This window comes from Anolis sagrei, chromosome Y (genome assembly GCF_037176765.1).
Source record: "Anolis sagrei isolate rAnoSag1 chromosome Y, rAnoSag1.mat, whole genome shotgun sequence".
NCBI lineage: Eukaryota > Metazoa > Chordata > Lepidosauria > Squamata > Dactyloidae > Anolis > Anolis sagrei.
Genome location: NC_090035.1, coordinates 74,423,290 through 74,439,751, shown reverse-complemented (window position 1 = coordinate 74,439,751; position 16,462 = coordinate 74,423,290).

The following is a 16,462-nucleotide window of genomic DNA, read 5'->3' as shown; positions in this document are numbered from 1 at the left end:
TTCAAGCCCGCTTCTAATTAGTCCGGGTCCTTCTTCTCCTCCAAGTGACGACGTCTTCCTCCCTTTGAACCCCTTCAAAGCTGGAACAGGTCTCCATCGCCACTAATTCCATTTGACACCCGTGGCCAAAAACCTACCTCCAAAAGGGACGATTTCTCCTGCTTTAATTGGGGACACTTCTTCCTTAATTCCCTTTAATTAGACAAATTGGCCGCGGCCTCCAGCGATGGCGGAGAGGCCCTAACAGTGGGAGGCAGGAGGTTAATAGCAGCTAAAAATAGCCTGCCGGTAAGGACCTGGAGTAGGTGCACCAAGGAGCAAAAGACACTCTTCCCTGATTCATAAAGGGGTGGAAGTGGAAGGCAAGGGCTTCTGGTGGCCTAGGGTGCAAGACAAGAGGGCAACGTCTTCTTGAACTTGACCCTCTCTCATTTGATTGACCATTGATTGAGTCAGTCCTTTCCTTTGTAGGATTTTTGGAAAAGGCCTGTCTCCACTTGAAGTTGGGAATGTGATTTGCTTTGCTTACATTTCCCAAAATCATAAGCAAAACACATTTCACAAGTTTCTGGGAGTTGTAGCCTTTGAATGTAACATTTCCAAGAACACCATAAGGCAATGTTTCTCAACTGGGGAGGGGGGGTCGGGACCCCTGGGAGGGGTCGGGAGGAGTCATCAGAGGGGTCGCCAAAGACCATTAGAAAACACAGTATGCCTCTAGAACATGGCCATATAGCCCGAAAAAACCCACAAGAACTGACAGTATTTTCCGTTGGTCATGGGGGTTCTGTGTGGGAAGTTTGTCCCAGTTCTATCATTGGTGGGGTTCAGAGTGGTCTTTTGATTGTAGGTGAACTATACATCCCAGCAACTACAACTTCCAAAGGTCAAGCTCTATTTTCCCCAAACTCCACCAGAGTTCACACTTGGACATATTGTGTATTTGTGTAACGTTTGGTCCAGATCCATCTTTGTTGAGTGCTCTCTGGATGTAGGTGAACTACAACGCCAAAACTCAAGGTCATTGCCCACCAAACCCTCCCAGTATTTTCTGTTGGTCAGGGGAGTTCTGTGTGCCACGTTAGGTTCAATTCCATTGTTTGGGTGTTCTTTGATTGTAGGTGAACTATAAATCCCAGCAACTACAACTCCCAAATGACAAAATCAATCCCACCCCCCAACCCCACCAATATTCAAATTTGGGCACATCAGGTATTTGTGCCTAATTTGGTCCAGTGACTGAAAAGACATCCTGTATATATGAGTGGTGCTGCCCAACTCTGTTATCTTTTGAAGAAGTGCCGTGGATTCATAAATGGCATCTAGCAATGAAAAGAATCTGGCTCTTGAAAGAGTTTGCTGACTGAAAAGCCTTTCTTTGCTTTCTCTCTCTCTCCATCCCTAGAGTCCGCAGTCTCACTGTCTGTTGGCTAAGATGCTGCCAAGAGATAAAAAAGGAGCTCCAAGAAAACGGAGAGGGTTTTGAGAGATTGTGCTTCCAGCATCCAGCTTGCCATTGGAAACAAGCAGGAAAGCAACGAGACACATTGTCTGAGCCAACCATGTAATGCTGGGATTTTGGCCTGCATTAATAGGAGTCTAGTGTCTAGATCCAGGGAAGGGATGCTACCCCTCTATTCTGCCTCGATTAGACCATACATGGAATACTGTGTCCAGTTCTGGGCACCACAACTGAAGAGAGATATTGACAAGCTGGAATGTGTCCAAATTTCATTGCTCTCAGTCCACAGGAAGTGGGTCGGGGAAATCTTTAATGAACGCTCCTTGTATATGCCTGCACTGTTGAGTGCTTTTGTAAGCCAACCTGATTCCCTGATGGTGGCAGGATACAAATAAAGATGATGATGATGATTATTATTATTATTTTAAGTGCAGGCCAAAGTCTTTAGGCACTGCATCCAGTGCTTCATTATTATTCTTATTATTCTTATTTTATTTGAAATAACAACAAGATGAGTCCCCAGCAGACAAGATCACTTTGCTGGCTGTTGTATTGGATCACACATCGGACATTTCCCAAGTGTCTAGGACAGCGATGTATCGGCAAATAATGCATGCAGATCCCAGTAAGGTGGCCCTCTGCAGCTGGCAGATGGTAATTTTGTCATGCCAATTGTATTTAAGTGCAGGCCAAAGTCTTGAGGCAATGCACCCAATGTGCCAATCACCCTTGGGATCATCTTTACTGGCAGAGTTTTGCAGTTCGATCTTTAAATCCTCATATCGTGTCAGCTTTTCCAGTTGTTTCTCTGCAATCCTGCTGTCACCTGGGATTGCAACATTGACAATCCATAGTTTGTTTTTTAACATGATCATGAGGTCAGGAGTGTTGTGCTCCAAAACTCTGTCAGTCTGAATTTGGAAGTCCCAGAGTAGTTTGACATGTTCATTTTCTGTAACTTTTTCCGGCTTGTGATCCCACCAGTTTTTTGTCGCAGGCAGATGGTATTTGTGGCATAAGTTCCAATGAATCATCTGAGCAACGGTGTTATGCCTCTGCTTGTAGTCTGTCTGTGCGATCTTCTTGCAGCAGCTGAGGATGTGATGTATTGTTTCATCTGCTTCCTTGCAGAGTCTACATTTAAGGTCTGTTGTTGACTTTTCAATTCTGGCTTTGATGGCATTTGTTCTAATGGATTGTTTGTGGGCTGCCAGAATCAGGCTCTCCTTTGCCTCCTTTTTCAAAGTTCCATTTGTGAGCCACAGCCATGTTTTTTCTTTGTCAATTTGGCTCTCATTTTTCCCAGGAACTGTCCATGGAGAGCCTTCTTTCGCCAGTTTTCTCTTCTGTTCTGCATTGTGTTTTTACGGTATTCCCTCTTTGTCTTTTGCACTTTAAGCAGTTTACTACTATTGACTTCCCTCAATGTTGGTTCTTGATTGCCTTTCCCATCATCTGCCCGGGCATATTTCTCCTCTTCTACTTTTTGTTTGGCTTGCAGAAGCCCTCTGCCTCCTGATTTTCTGGGCAGGTCAAGTCTGTTGACATCACTACGCGGGTGTAATGCATAATGGATTGTCATCAGTTTTCTTGTTTATTATTATTATTATTATTATTATTATTTCCTACCTTTCTCCGGTGGCTCCCCCAGATAATATGCCTGAGATTGCTAGGATTTTTTTTTATCAAGATCTCTATAAACCCCCTTTGCCATGGATTCTAGGGTGTTCAAATACTGGTCCATGAGGCATATGTATGCTAATATGTAAATCCAGGAAGGATTCTGTTCCAAAGTTTGTCTCAGCATTTGCTCAAACCTCACCCAGAAAGGCACAGGGGATCTATGCAAAACCTAGGATTATTTTAGATTTTTCCCCCAAAATGTAGAGCCCTTTGGATATTGCTTGTACCCTTCTTGCAGCTTTTCTGCTTCATGTTTCCAATGGTAACCTGGGTGCTGGAGACAAGATCTCTCAAGACCTGCTCTGTTTTCTCGGAGCTCCGCTTTTTATCTTTTGGCAGCAGAGTTGCATCTTAACCGGCAGACAGTGAGACTGCGGACTCCAGGGATGGAAAGAGAAAAGAGAGAGAGGCCTTTCATTCAGGAAACTTTCAAGGGCCAGGTCTTTTTCATTGCTGGATGCCATTTATTAATCCACGGCAGCTCTTCAAAAGATAACAGGCCTGGGCAGCGCCTCTCAGCCAACCCCACAGCAGTTCCTCCTTTCGGCTAAAATAAGGATGAGAGGGAATGAAAGTTGGCAGAAATAAAGAACACCAAGTCTCTGCTGTGTTCTTTCCCCCGTCTAAGTTTAGGGATGGTGGCTGCCAAATCTGGGATTACAACAAAGCCTTAATCATTGATGTTACTGCTGGGTTTCTTTAGAAAGGAGCCAAAGGAACAGTTGAGTGGATTACCAGGGTCTTCTGCAATTCTCTCCAAAATGGAACTGTTTCTCTCCTTTTCTGCCCAGCAGCTACTTCTTGCTCCAGGCAAATAAGCCACATAGTGGAACTATAAGTCAATGTGCCAAAATGGCATCACAACACTGTTGGAGCATGCAAGGAATCAGTTAATGTGTGTGTGTCTATTATAAAATAAGTTGCATGAAGCTGATTGGTTGGGCAATGCCCAGGGAGCAGGATGAGCCTGGGACATTTGGTTACTGTTACATTTTTTGTTCAGGCTTGAGCTATGCATGTCCAGAGAGAGACAGTTTGAAGAGTGAAACAGAGAGAGACAGAGTTTCATGAGCTGCTGAAGGAGTTTACCCAAATTGACAAAGAAAGACAATTTTAAATCTATATAATTAAAAATATTATGTTCGTTTGTGGGATTAACATAACTCAAAAGCAACTGGACAAATTGACACGAAATTTGGACACTACACCCCTAACAGACCAACAACTGACCATCACTCATAAACCCCTCCCAAAAAACAGCAGAAAGGACTTAAAAACCCAAAAAAGCCAAATGACAATACAGCGCATGCGTGAAAACAACTCCCAGCATTTCCTAGACCAAGCCCTTTAGGGGAGGAGGATGCTCCAAATGTACTACTTCCATGCTGCAAGCTTACTTCTCCTTGGATTTCTTTGAGAGCATCCCAATCTGTACATATTTCCTATCTTGTATTCCTGGACTGGCTTGACTCTGAAGGAACCGGGGAAGGGAATGGTTGACAGGGAGCTCTGACGGTCGACAGGGAGCTCTGATGGTCGACAGGGAGCTTCCGACTCTTCGTGACCATGAGGTCATGAAGAGTCGGAAGCGACTGAATGAATAAACAACAACATTCCTGGACTGCAGCTCCCAGCAATCCTCCAGATAGATAAGATATATAGATTATCTTATCTATATATCTAGATAGCTAGAAGGTCGTAGGTAGGTAGATCAATCAGAGGACTGCTGGGAGTTGCAGTCCAAGAATAGGTAGAGAAGGAAGAATGGAGAGAAAGAAAAAGGGAGGGGAAGGAAGGAAAGAGGTAGAGAAGGAAGGAAGGAGAGAAGGAAAGAAAAAAAGGGAAAGAAGGAAGGAAGGAAGACGGGAGGGAGGGAGGGAGGAGAGAAAGAAGGAGGGAAGGTTGGCCACAGCAATGCGTGCCGAGTACAGCTAGTCTCTCATAAAAGGACATGATGTGAGTTGATGTACAGATGTTGTTCTGAAGTACAAAGAGTAAACTACTTGTTCTTTACTGTTCATCTGCGTGGCATATTTTCTTTCTCTGGCAAGGCAGTGTGTCGTCTAATCAAAGGTGAACTACACATGGTTTATTTTACATTACGCCACAAACACTTTTGACTAGCATGTGATTGAATGTATAGAAGCCATGTTCTGTTTTAAACCTGGCGACCCTTTGAGACACCCATATGGCGGGTGTGATTATAATGCATGGCATCTGTGTGGCATATTTTCTTTCTCTGGCATGGTAGTGTGTGGGCTAATCAAACATGAACTACACATGGTTTATTTTACATTACGCCACAAACACTTTTGACTACCATGTGACTGAATGTATAGAAGCCATGTTCTGTTTTAAATCTGGCAACCCTCTGAGACACCCATATGGCAAGTGTGATTATAATGTGAAATCATATTTAATCATAGTTCAGTTGATGTTTAAAGAGCAGGTAATCTATCCAGAAAATATTCTTAATGTCTGTGTTCTGCCATGCTGGGTCCTGCTCTTGAAAAGGAGGGATGCAAATCCAGATGATTGAGTGGGTGGAAATGGGTGCCCTGTTACCCCATCCAACAGCTTCAGTTCAACTGCTTCTTGTATTAACTGTAGGTGTCTAGGAACCAATATTACTGCTCCTATAAATCACTTCAGAAGAAGTAGTCCTCCAGGCAAGCTGCAATGCTCAGCCTGGATCTATGTGGCACCATAAATGCTCTGACATGTGTCCCAAATTGGCCATTAACTCTAATGGGCATTATTTTTGGGCCTCTCTCTCTCTATGTGCATGAATAATTTTTCATGCTTGGATGGCTGAAATCCAGTGGCACGGGATAAAAGAAAAGAGAACCACTCGGACTATGTTCAGTGTTTCAGTGATATTTTTGCTTACGAGTGCCAGCTTTCATTAATTTAATTGGTAGATTAAGCCACTAAGGCTTTAATCCAGGTTAAGACTGAGTCCTGCTGATGTTGGTGGGGAGCCTGGAGAATTCACAACTACAGGTCGAGTGTTTGAGGTTACTTTTTGGATTCCCCCCCCCCTCCCCGTGTCAGGAGCAACTTGAGAAACTGCAAGTCACTTCTGGTGTGAGAGAATTGGCTGTCTGCAAGGACGTTACCCAGGGGATGCTTCTCTCATTTCCGTTCATGGGAAGCTGGAGCTGATAGACAGGAGCAACTTAAGAAACTTCAAGTTGCTTCTGGTGTGAGAGAATGTGGCACAGCTGGTGGAGAGTCAGCTGCATTAAGATCACTACTGACTGAAAGGTCATGAGTTCAAAGCCAGCCCAGGTTGGGGTAAGCTTCCAACCTTTGTGTAGCTTGCTGTCGACCTTTGCAGCCCGAAAGACAGTTGCATCTGTCAAGTAGGAAATTTAGGTACTGCTCATGCGGGGAGACTAATTTAACTAATTTACAATGCCATAAATTCTCCAGCAAGCAAGCAAAGAATGAGGAAGTACTCCATCAGTGTCACAAATGGACGGTGAAGTGACAGCTCCCCTGGTGGTCTCTCGTGAAAGCTGGAAAGTTAAATAGCCTCTGTGTGTCTGTCTATATATGTTGTGTGTCTATGGCACTGAATGTTTCCCATATATATGTACATTGTAATCCACTCTGAGTCCCCTGCGAGAAATAAATACTGTAAATAAATAGATAAAATAAATAAATAAATGGCTATCTGCAAAAACATTGCTCAGGGGTGGTTCTCTCATTTCCCTTCATGGGAAGCTGGAGCTGAAAGACAGGAGCTCACCCTGCTCCATGGACTCAAACCACCAACCTTTCAGTCAGCAGTCCTGCTGGCACAAGGGTTTAACCCATTGCGCCACTGGGGGTTCCTTTTAGCCTGGTCAGGCCCAAAGATGTCATTCGGATGGTTCACAGTATTTCAACTAAACCAGTTCTTATCATGTGTTGGGTTTCCCAAATTGTGTGTGATTGGAACATAAAACAGTTTTGCTCCACCCTCTCCTTTTAAGCCATACATTCATTGGTTCAGAGCTTTTGGTGACTACAATAATCTTGGCAATTAGCTGGGTGCAAACACACTGAATCCAGTAGGATTGAGAATGACAGAACTGGAAGAGACCTCAGAGCTCATCTCATCTGACTCCCTGACTCCAGAGCAGGAACACCTCTGACCTTAAATGCCACACCAGCTTGGTAAAATCAGCAAGAAGTTTATTGAAGAATAAATGTAGGCAATGTAGTAAAAATGGTAAAAAAACAGTATAGTTCCAAGATAAAAAATAGTCCATGAAACTTCAAGGCACAAGGTAAAACACGAGATTCAAAGGTACAAAATCCACAGAACAAGGCAGCATGAAAATCCAATTCAGAGATCAGGAGCCTGGCAAAACTTCGTACATGAAACAAGGAACACTTGGAAACAAGACTGTGATGAAAGTCCAACGTTGATGAGACTGAGGCAATTCCCAAGTTCAGGTACAGACAGCCTTACTGATGACTGGCATTTGGGATAAATGTTGGTAGTGTGATGGTGCGAGTGGCGCCACCTGTGTACAAAACTTTAAAGTGCAAAGGTTGAAACTGTATAACATGCCCAAACTTGCCTAGTTTGTAAATGTATAATTGGATTGATTGGTTATTTATAGCTGTCAATCAATGTTGTTTGCACCAGTTATATTGCTTCCTCAGCTCAATTGCTTGGCTCCACCTCTTCCTGGAGGAGGGCAGAGCTTTTCCTTTTCCATTCTACCATCAAACTTTCTATCAGATAGATGTGAGAAAGAGACTTGGCTCTAAAGCCTTTAATTAAGTTACCTCTCATCACCAATTCTAAGGTTTTTACCCTTGAGACTCATACTTCATGTCGAGATCGCCCTGGACAATGTTGAGGAGACCCAAGCGCCTTCAAACTGGTCCTTTGGCATCAAAAGGAAGACTCTGTGCCTTCAACATAGGCCATTGGACTGGGGGTTGTGTTTGTTCCGACCTTCACAGCCATTGAGAAAAGAGGGAACAGGAAAAGCTTCTCAGCTGCGAAATCTCCTTGGACCCAAGACAACCAGAGATTGTAATGTATATTTCCTTTATCCCCTTTGAAACTTCCAGCTTATTGCCTTAAAGAGGTAACTCTTTGTGAACAATAAAACCTATTTTGAGTTATCTACAGTGTTTTGGTCCTTGGGAGTTCAACTTCTCTAAAAGAAGGCAAGAAGCAATCCCCTGGGGGAAAGATGCCATGTCTATGTCTCTTTCACTAAGAGTTATAGCCCCCAGGTGTGACGGCATAGGTAGACCCCTTATGATGTACTTGAAAACGTTACTTTCTTTGACTGCAACTCCCAAAATCTTGTAAGATTTGTTTTGCTTACGGTTTTAGGAATTGTAAGCAAAGCAAATCACAAGCCCAAGTCCAGGTGCAGACAGCCTTATTGACAACTGGCATTGGGATAAATGTTATGATGTACTTGGAAACTAGGAACACTTGGAAACAAGACCGTGATGAAATTCCAACATTGATGAGACTGAAGCAATTCCCACGTTCAGGTGCAGACAGCCTTATTGATGACTGGCATTGAGATAAATGTTATGATGTACTTGGAAATGTTACTTTCAGAGACTACAACACTCAGAATCTTGTGAAATGTGTTTTTCCTTTTGATTTTGGGAAGTGTGAGCAAAGAAAATCACATTCCCAAGTTTAGGTGCAGACAGTCTTTTCCAGAAAGAGAATGGTTCCACTCGCTTGATGGTAAACCAAATGAAGGAGTGTCAAGTTCAAGAAGATGTTGCCCTCTTGTATTGTCCCCTAGGCCACCAGAAGCCCTTTACCTTCCACCTCGACCCCTCTATTAATCAGGGAAGAGTGTTTTTTGCTCCTCGGTGCACCTACTCCAGGTCCTTACCGGCAGGCTATTTTTAGCTGCTATTAACCTCCTGCCTCCCACTGTTAGGGCCTCTCCGCCATCGCTGGAGGCCGCGGCCAATTTGTCTAATTAAAGGGAATTAAGGAAGAAGTGTCCCCAATTAAAGCAGGAGAAATCGTCCCTTTTGGAGGTAGATTTTTGGCCACGGGTGTCAAACGGAATTAGCAGCGATGGAGACCTGTTTCAGCTTTGAAGGGGTTCAAAAGGAGGAAGATGTCGTCACTTGGAGGAGAAGAAGGACCCGGACTAATTGGAAGCGGGCTTGAATATTTACCGGAATGAGGCTTTGGGTGCAAGAGTCCCAAGCAAAACCCCAAAGGCATTTTTTTTTAAAAAAATGGATATTTGCAACTTGATGGGTGTCATTGTGTGTCTTAATCCTGTACCGAAGAAATGGTGAACATGCTTCTGTGTTTCGTAGTAATGCAGCATCAAGACTCTGGGGCATAACCTAAACTCAAGAGAATCCCAGCTAATCCAAACAAATTGAAAATTAGCTCCCTCTTAACATGGTGTAATCGCCTCTCGGTGACCAGTCAGTCAGCCTGAAATGTGGTGGAGAAAAAAGAGGAAAATACTGTCATCAACACCACCATCGTGTGTGGTGATGACTATATTTTTATCTCATATCCTCTAACTGTCCTGATCTCTTAAAGGTAAAGGTTTCCCCTTGACAATAAATGTAGTCAAATATGTCTTTGCAGGTTGGTGCTCATCTCCATTTCTAAGCCAAAGAGCCAGCGTTGTCCATAGACACTTGCTAGGTCATGACTGCATGGAGCACCGTTACCTTCCCATCGACGAAGTGCCTATTTGATCTTTGCACAGTGCAAAGTTGGCAGAAGCTGGGGCTAACAGCAGGAGCTCACCCCATCCCACAGATTAAAACCGTCAACCTTCCAGTCAGCAAGTTCTGCAGCTTAGTGCTTTAACTCGCTGTGCCCCTGTGGCCCCCTTGAACTCTTGCTATTCCCATTTTCAGCTGCTTTTAAAATATCCCTGCTTCTCTTTCCTCCTCCGCTTTCTCCCTCTGTTTTCAGCTTGCTTCAACTGCTGCAAAATGGGCTCAAAGTGAAACAAGAATAGTTTGCATTCAATTAACTCAGCATTGTATGTTGTTCTTCCCAGTAAAAGCAAATGGCTGCAGTCTCTCCGAGACTGTGTATTATTCCTCATTAATAATGGTTGCCTCTTGTTTGGTGACCCATTCTCCCAGTGTTTCCCTGCCAGTAAGGTGCTGGTCCCAATTCAAGGTGCAGGTTATGATCTACAAAGCCTTAAACCAGTGGTTCCCAATCTTTTTTTTTTAACCAGGGACCACTTTGACTCTCCAACATTAGTACCCAAAGGGTTACGAATCAGTTTTTGGTCAACTTTAGATTCAGTTTGGTTATTTAAGGTGCTGATTCAGAGAATTGCATTGGATAGACCACATCAGCTCTAGTTTCTGATACAGAACATATTGCCAATAGTCACCATCTGCTCACCCACAGAAAACCATATTTAATAAGCCTTGGCACTATATGAGAGTTTTGCAAGACTAGTCACTCTCATTGCAACAGTGTAGTAACGGTGAGGCCACAGACCATATTTTAGTTCTTGTGGACCACAGGTTGGGAACCACTGCCCTAAACGGTTTGTGCCCTGCCTATCTTCGTGATTGTATCTCCCCCTATGAAGCGGTGTGGGTTCTGTGATCAGCCGAGGTAACACTTTTGTACAACTGGTAACACTTTTGAACAACAAAGCCTAAGAGAATCAGAGATTCTCAGTAACAGGCAGATATTTTCCACTTCGCCACTGGAGGTCTCCAGTCACCCACAAATTCAGTCCAGAATTTCCAAACTTTACTGAATGCGGCCAAAATTCTCCTGACACTGAAATCCGTAAGAGGTTCAGGGTGAAATGTCACCTACTCATTTCCCATTGAACTGGAAGCAGTCCTGTCATTTGGATTCATCCTGATTGGAGAAGGAACGAGAGATTTCTGGTGTTCCTTCATACATGGCTTGATAGTATGATAGACACCCTGTTTGTCCAAGCAGCTCTTTGGAAAAGTGGAAATGCCGACCATAATCGGCATTTCCACTTTTCCAAAAAGCTGCTTGGACAAACAAGGTGTCTATCATACTATCAAAGACCACAATCTAGTTGGTGCCACGATCTTTGGGAGCAAGAAGTGATTCGGCGTGGTTTCAGATGCTAGAATCTGGGAATGTTGTGATCTGAGGATACAGATTTGCAGAGTAATATAGAGAAAGATCATTAACTCAGGAAACCACCTTCAGGGTCTTACTTTACTTAGGCAATCCATCATAGCTAGGCCCAAGAGAGTAGCTGAGCCTGGGAATTTTGGCAAATGTTACATATTTAGGCTTTAGCTGTGCAGTAGCTTGCAGAGAAACAGTTCTTGGTTCATGAGCTGCTAGAATTATTTATTTCTTTATTTATTTACAGCTTTTATATTCCGCCCTTCTCACCCCGCAGGGGACTCAGGGCGGATTACAGTGTACACATATATGGCAAACATTCAATGACAATTTTTGACATACAAACATATACAGACATACACAGAGGTATATTTAACCTTTTTCTGGCCGCCAGGGGAGCTGTCGCTTTCATCGTCCATCTGCGATGCTGATGAAGCACTTCCGCATTCCCCGCATGCTTCCCCGCTGGAATGCTTTGCTGGAGTCTTCTTTATGGCCTTATAAATCAGTTAATTTAGCCTCCCCACACTTTAAGGTGGTACCTTATTTTCCTACTTGACAGATACAACTGTCTTTTGGGTTACAAAGGTCGACAACAGGCTACACACAATTGGTTGGAAACCCACTCCAACCCGGGCTGACTTCGAACTCATGACCTTTTGGTCAGAGTGATCTTAATGCAGCTGACACTCAGCCAGCTGTGCCACAATCCCGGAAGAAGATCTTCCACATGGACATCCAAAAACCATTTGAATCTCTCTCAAAGGACGTTGTGTGAGTCATTGCAACTATTCACATGACTTTATATGTGTTGCTCTGCATTACAAAGAGTAAACTCCTTGTTCTTTACTGATCGTCTGCGTTGGCATATTTTCTTTCTCTGGCAAGACAGTAAAAATATGAGCTACGTGTGATTTTCATTCCACCACAATGTGGACGTCCCTCAATCGGATGCTCTTTTGAACCTCATCTGAGATTATGTGGGGATGCCTTTGATCGAAAGGATACCACTTTTGATCCCGCCACTCATCCACATTGAATTGATTGTGTTTTGTGTTGCCTCAAAAAGCAGCTCTGCCCAGTTCTGCCACTTTCCTTTTTCTTCACCCAAGTTCTTTGGAAACCCTTCCTAACCGAGGGACTAAGCTGGTCTCCTTGCAGAGATAAGAGCGGAGGAGTGTGTGTATGTGTATGCATGGAAGGGGAGGAAGAAGCCTAATATAATAGCCCGGGGGCAGCTGGAGAACAGCAATGAAAAGGCTGCCTCTACACGCTCCTTTGCTATTTATTTACATTGCTGCAGGCAGCCCCTGGAGAGGATGGATGACTGGCAGGGATGAGGAGCCCAGGCTGCTGAAAGGAGAAGGCAAAGGAGAATCACCTTAAAAGATCTGTGCATCCGTGTATTGCAAAGGGTGGAGTCCGCAAATAGGTCTGTGTTGTGGCATATCATGCTTTGACTCCACCTTACCTATGGTGTATATGGAATAATGATTATGGGGGACTTGTGGTCCTCTCATACACTGTCCCTGTCCAAACTTGGCAGCGATGGTCCCTTTTAGTACACTGTTGCTCCACTTTTAATGCTCCTTTCATAATGTTCCAGTTTCGCTCTCCTCCTCTTACTTTCCCTCTTTGTCCTCGGCATACATTTCTGGGCTTACTGTGGAAACACAAAATTGCAAATAGTAGCAAACTCTATTAAAATGAAACACTTTCAGCAGGAGCATAACGTAGTATCGGTAGTATTTCTGGGTCCTTCAGCATGTGTCTGTGGTTAACTCCTGAAGGATCGAGAAATAATAACAACAACAACAACAACAACAACAGGTAAAGGTAAATTTATTATTTTATTTGTTTAGAAGTTTTATATACCGGTCTTCTCACCTCCAAAGGAGGGACTCAGGCCGGTTCACAACATGTGTTCATATACAACAATGTACAAAAACAACACAGTGCATCATCATTACATATTAAAATATAAGAACAATAAAAACATCATCATCACATTACACAAGCCAAGTCGTCAATACAGTCACAGTCACAGTTCATCATCCTCCTTCCATGTGGGCGAAGGTTATAGACTCAGTCCTCAAATGCCACGTTCCAAAGCCAGGTCTTTGTTAGTTTCTTGAAGGTCAGGAGGGAGGGAGCAGATCTAATCTCGAGTGGGAGGGAGTTCCAAAGCCGAGGAGCCACCACCGAGAAGGCCCTGTCCCTCGTCCCCACCAATCGCGATTGCGAGGGTGGTGGGACTGAGAGCAGGGCCCCTCCGGAAGATCTTAAGGTTTTCCCCTGACATTTAATCCATTTGTGTCCGACTCTGGGGGTTGATGCTGATCTCCATTTAAAGGCCGAAGAGCTGGTGTTGTCCGTAGACACCTCCAAAGTCATATGGCCAGCATGACTGAATGGAGCACTGTTACCTTCCCGCCAAAATGGTACCTATTGATCTACTCACATTTGCATGTTTTTGAACTGCTAGGTTGGCAGAAGCTGGGGCTAACAGTGGGAGCTCACCTGCTCCCCGGATTCGAACCGCTGAACTTTCAGTCAGCAAGTTCAGCAACTTAGCATTTTAACCCACTGCACCATTACCTTCCTGCCGCAGCGGTACCTATTGATCTACTCACATTTGCATGTTTTGGAACTGCTAGGTTGGCAGAAGCTGGGGCTAACAGCGGGAGCTCACGCCACTCCCTGAATTCAAACCTGCGACCTTCAACGGCCCTTTTTCTTCATAAAGCAACACAGCTGAGAACTGCATATTAGGAGGCGATTGGGGTAAACTGTAGGGGTGATGCAGATATTTGAACTGGATTGGGATTGGGTAATAGCTAGTCTATTTTAACCTTTGTTTTAACCTTTGATTTTTAACTTTTGTAGTATGAAGATTTACCTTGGCATTTTAATGATATTTTAAAATACTTTTAACTTTTAACTTAATCAAGTTCTAATGTATGTTAATTCACTATTATAGGAGTCTTAGGATAGTGATTAGTGTCTGTGTACTTTATTGTTTTGTCTTTACTGTTGATATGGTCAGTGGATTAATCAATCAACTTCATTGTTATTTATTTATCGTGTCAGGAGCAACCAGACATTTGTATTACATTTTTAACAAAACAAACAAACAGACAGACAGACAAAGCGCAGAATTTGCAAGCTTGGTAGTTGATTAAATGCCTTTTGACCAGTATCTGGCCACTTGGAGTGCCTCTGCTGTTGCCGCAAGGAGGTCCTGCATTGTGCATGTGGCAGGACTCAGGTTGCATTGCAGCAGGTGGTCTGTAATTTGCTCTTCTCCACACTCGCATGTCGTGGATTCCACTTTGTGGCCCCATTTCTTGAGGTTGGCTCTGCATCGCGTGGTGCCAGTCTGTTCAGCGCCTTCCAAGTCACCCAGTCTTCTGTGTGCCCAGGGGGGAGTCTCTCATTTGGAATCAGCCATTGATTGAGGTTCTGGGTTTGAGCCTGCCACTTTTGGACTCTTGCTTGCTGAGGTGTTCCAGCGAGTGACTCTGTAGATCTTAGAAAACTATTTCTTGATTTAAGTGGTTGATGTGCTGGCTGATACCCAAACAAGGGATGGGCTGGAGATGTCACTGCCTTGGTCCTTTCACTATCGGCTGCTACTTCCTGACGGATGTCAGCTGGTGCAATACCGGCTAAACAGTGTAATTTCTCCAGTGGTGTAGGGCGCAGAAACCCCGTGATAATGCGGCATGTCTCATTAAGAGCCACATCCACTGTTTTAGCATGGTGAGATGTGTTCCACACTGGGCATGCGTACTCAGCAGCAGAGTAACATAGCGCAAGGGCAGATGTCTTCACTGTGTCTGGTTGTGATCCCCAGGTTGTGCCAGTCAGCTTTCGTATGATATTGTTTCTAGCACCCATCTTTTGCTTGATGTTCAGGCAGTGCATCTTGTAGGTCAGAGCATGGTCCAGAGTGACTCCCAGGGATGTGGGTTCGCTGCAATGCTCCAGTGGGATTCCTTCCCAGGTGATCTTCAGAGCTCGGGATGCTTGTCTGTTCTTAAGGTGAAAGGCACATGTCTGTGTTTTAGATGGATTAGGGATCAGCTGGTTTTCCCTGTAATAGGCAGTAAGAGCACCTAGAGCTTCGGAGAGCTTCTGTTCAACCATCTCAAAACTCCCTGCTTGAGCAGTAATGGCACTTCGTTGTTGACTGGGTGGAGAAACAAATTGCTGGAATAGATCAGTGAGGTGATGTTGGTTTTTTGGGACTGCAGATCTCTTTATATCTGATATAGAGCTTAGGGAAAAATGGACTAAAGCTTGAGGATCATTGCAGATGTCAACCCAAAATGCAACTTTCCCATCCTTTGATGTGGTTATATATTCATGCCACCGTTGGCTTTCTTGAGCCAGCCACCCTTTCCTAAGGCATGGCCATACTCTCCTATTTCTGGCAAAGCCCATTCTTTTAAAGCCACAGACAGTTCCCTTTGAGAGGTTATATTTATAACACCAGATATGGAGAAAACAGCGCATCGCTCCACGTTTATTTATTTATTTGTTGGGCGTAACACGCAAGCGACTAATAGGCTCTGTCAAATAAATTCTAGAAGGGTGCTGTGCCCAGAGCATAATTATCTTTTATGTATTTATATATATATTTGCAATATTTTTATTTTTCCGTCCCAATGTATGCTCTCCAAAGGGGAGATATATATGGAACTAGCCGTCCCCTGCCACACGTTGCTGTGGCCCACATGGGGGTTCTGCGTGGGAGGTTTGGTTCAATTCCATTGTTGGTGGGGTTCAGAATGCTCTTTGGTTGTAGGTGAACTATAAATCCCAGCAACTACAACTCCCAAATGTCAAGATTCTATTTTCCCCAAATTCCATCAGCGTTCACATTTGGACATACTGAGTATTTGTGTAGAGTTTGGTCCAGATCCATCATTGTTTGAGTCCACAGTGATCTCTGGATGTAGGTGAATTACAACTCCAAAACCAAAGGACACTGCCCACCAAACCCTTCCAGTATTTTCTGTTGGTCATGGGAGAGCTGCGTGCCAAGTTTGTTTCAATTCCATCGTTGGTGGGGTTCAGAATGCTCTTCGGTTGTAGGTGAACTATAAATCCCAGCAACTGCAACTCCCAAATGACAAAATCATAATTTTTTGAGTGATGGTCACTCCTTGCGTTGTGAGACATTTTGGTGCCAAATTTGGTGTGATTTC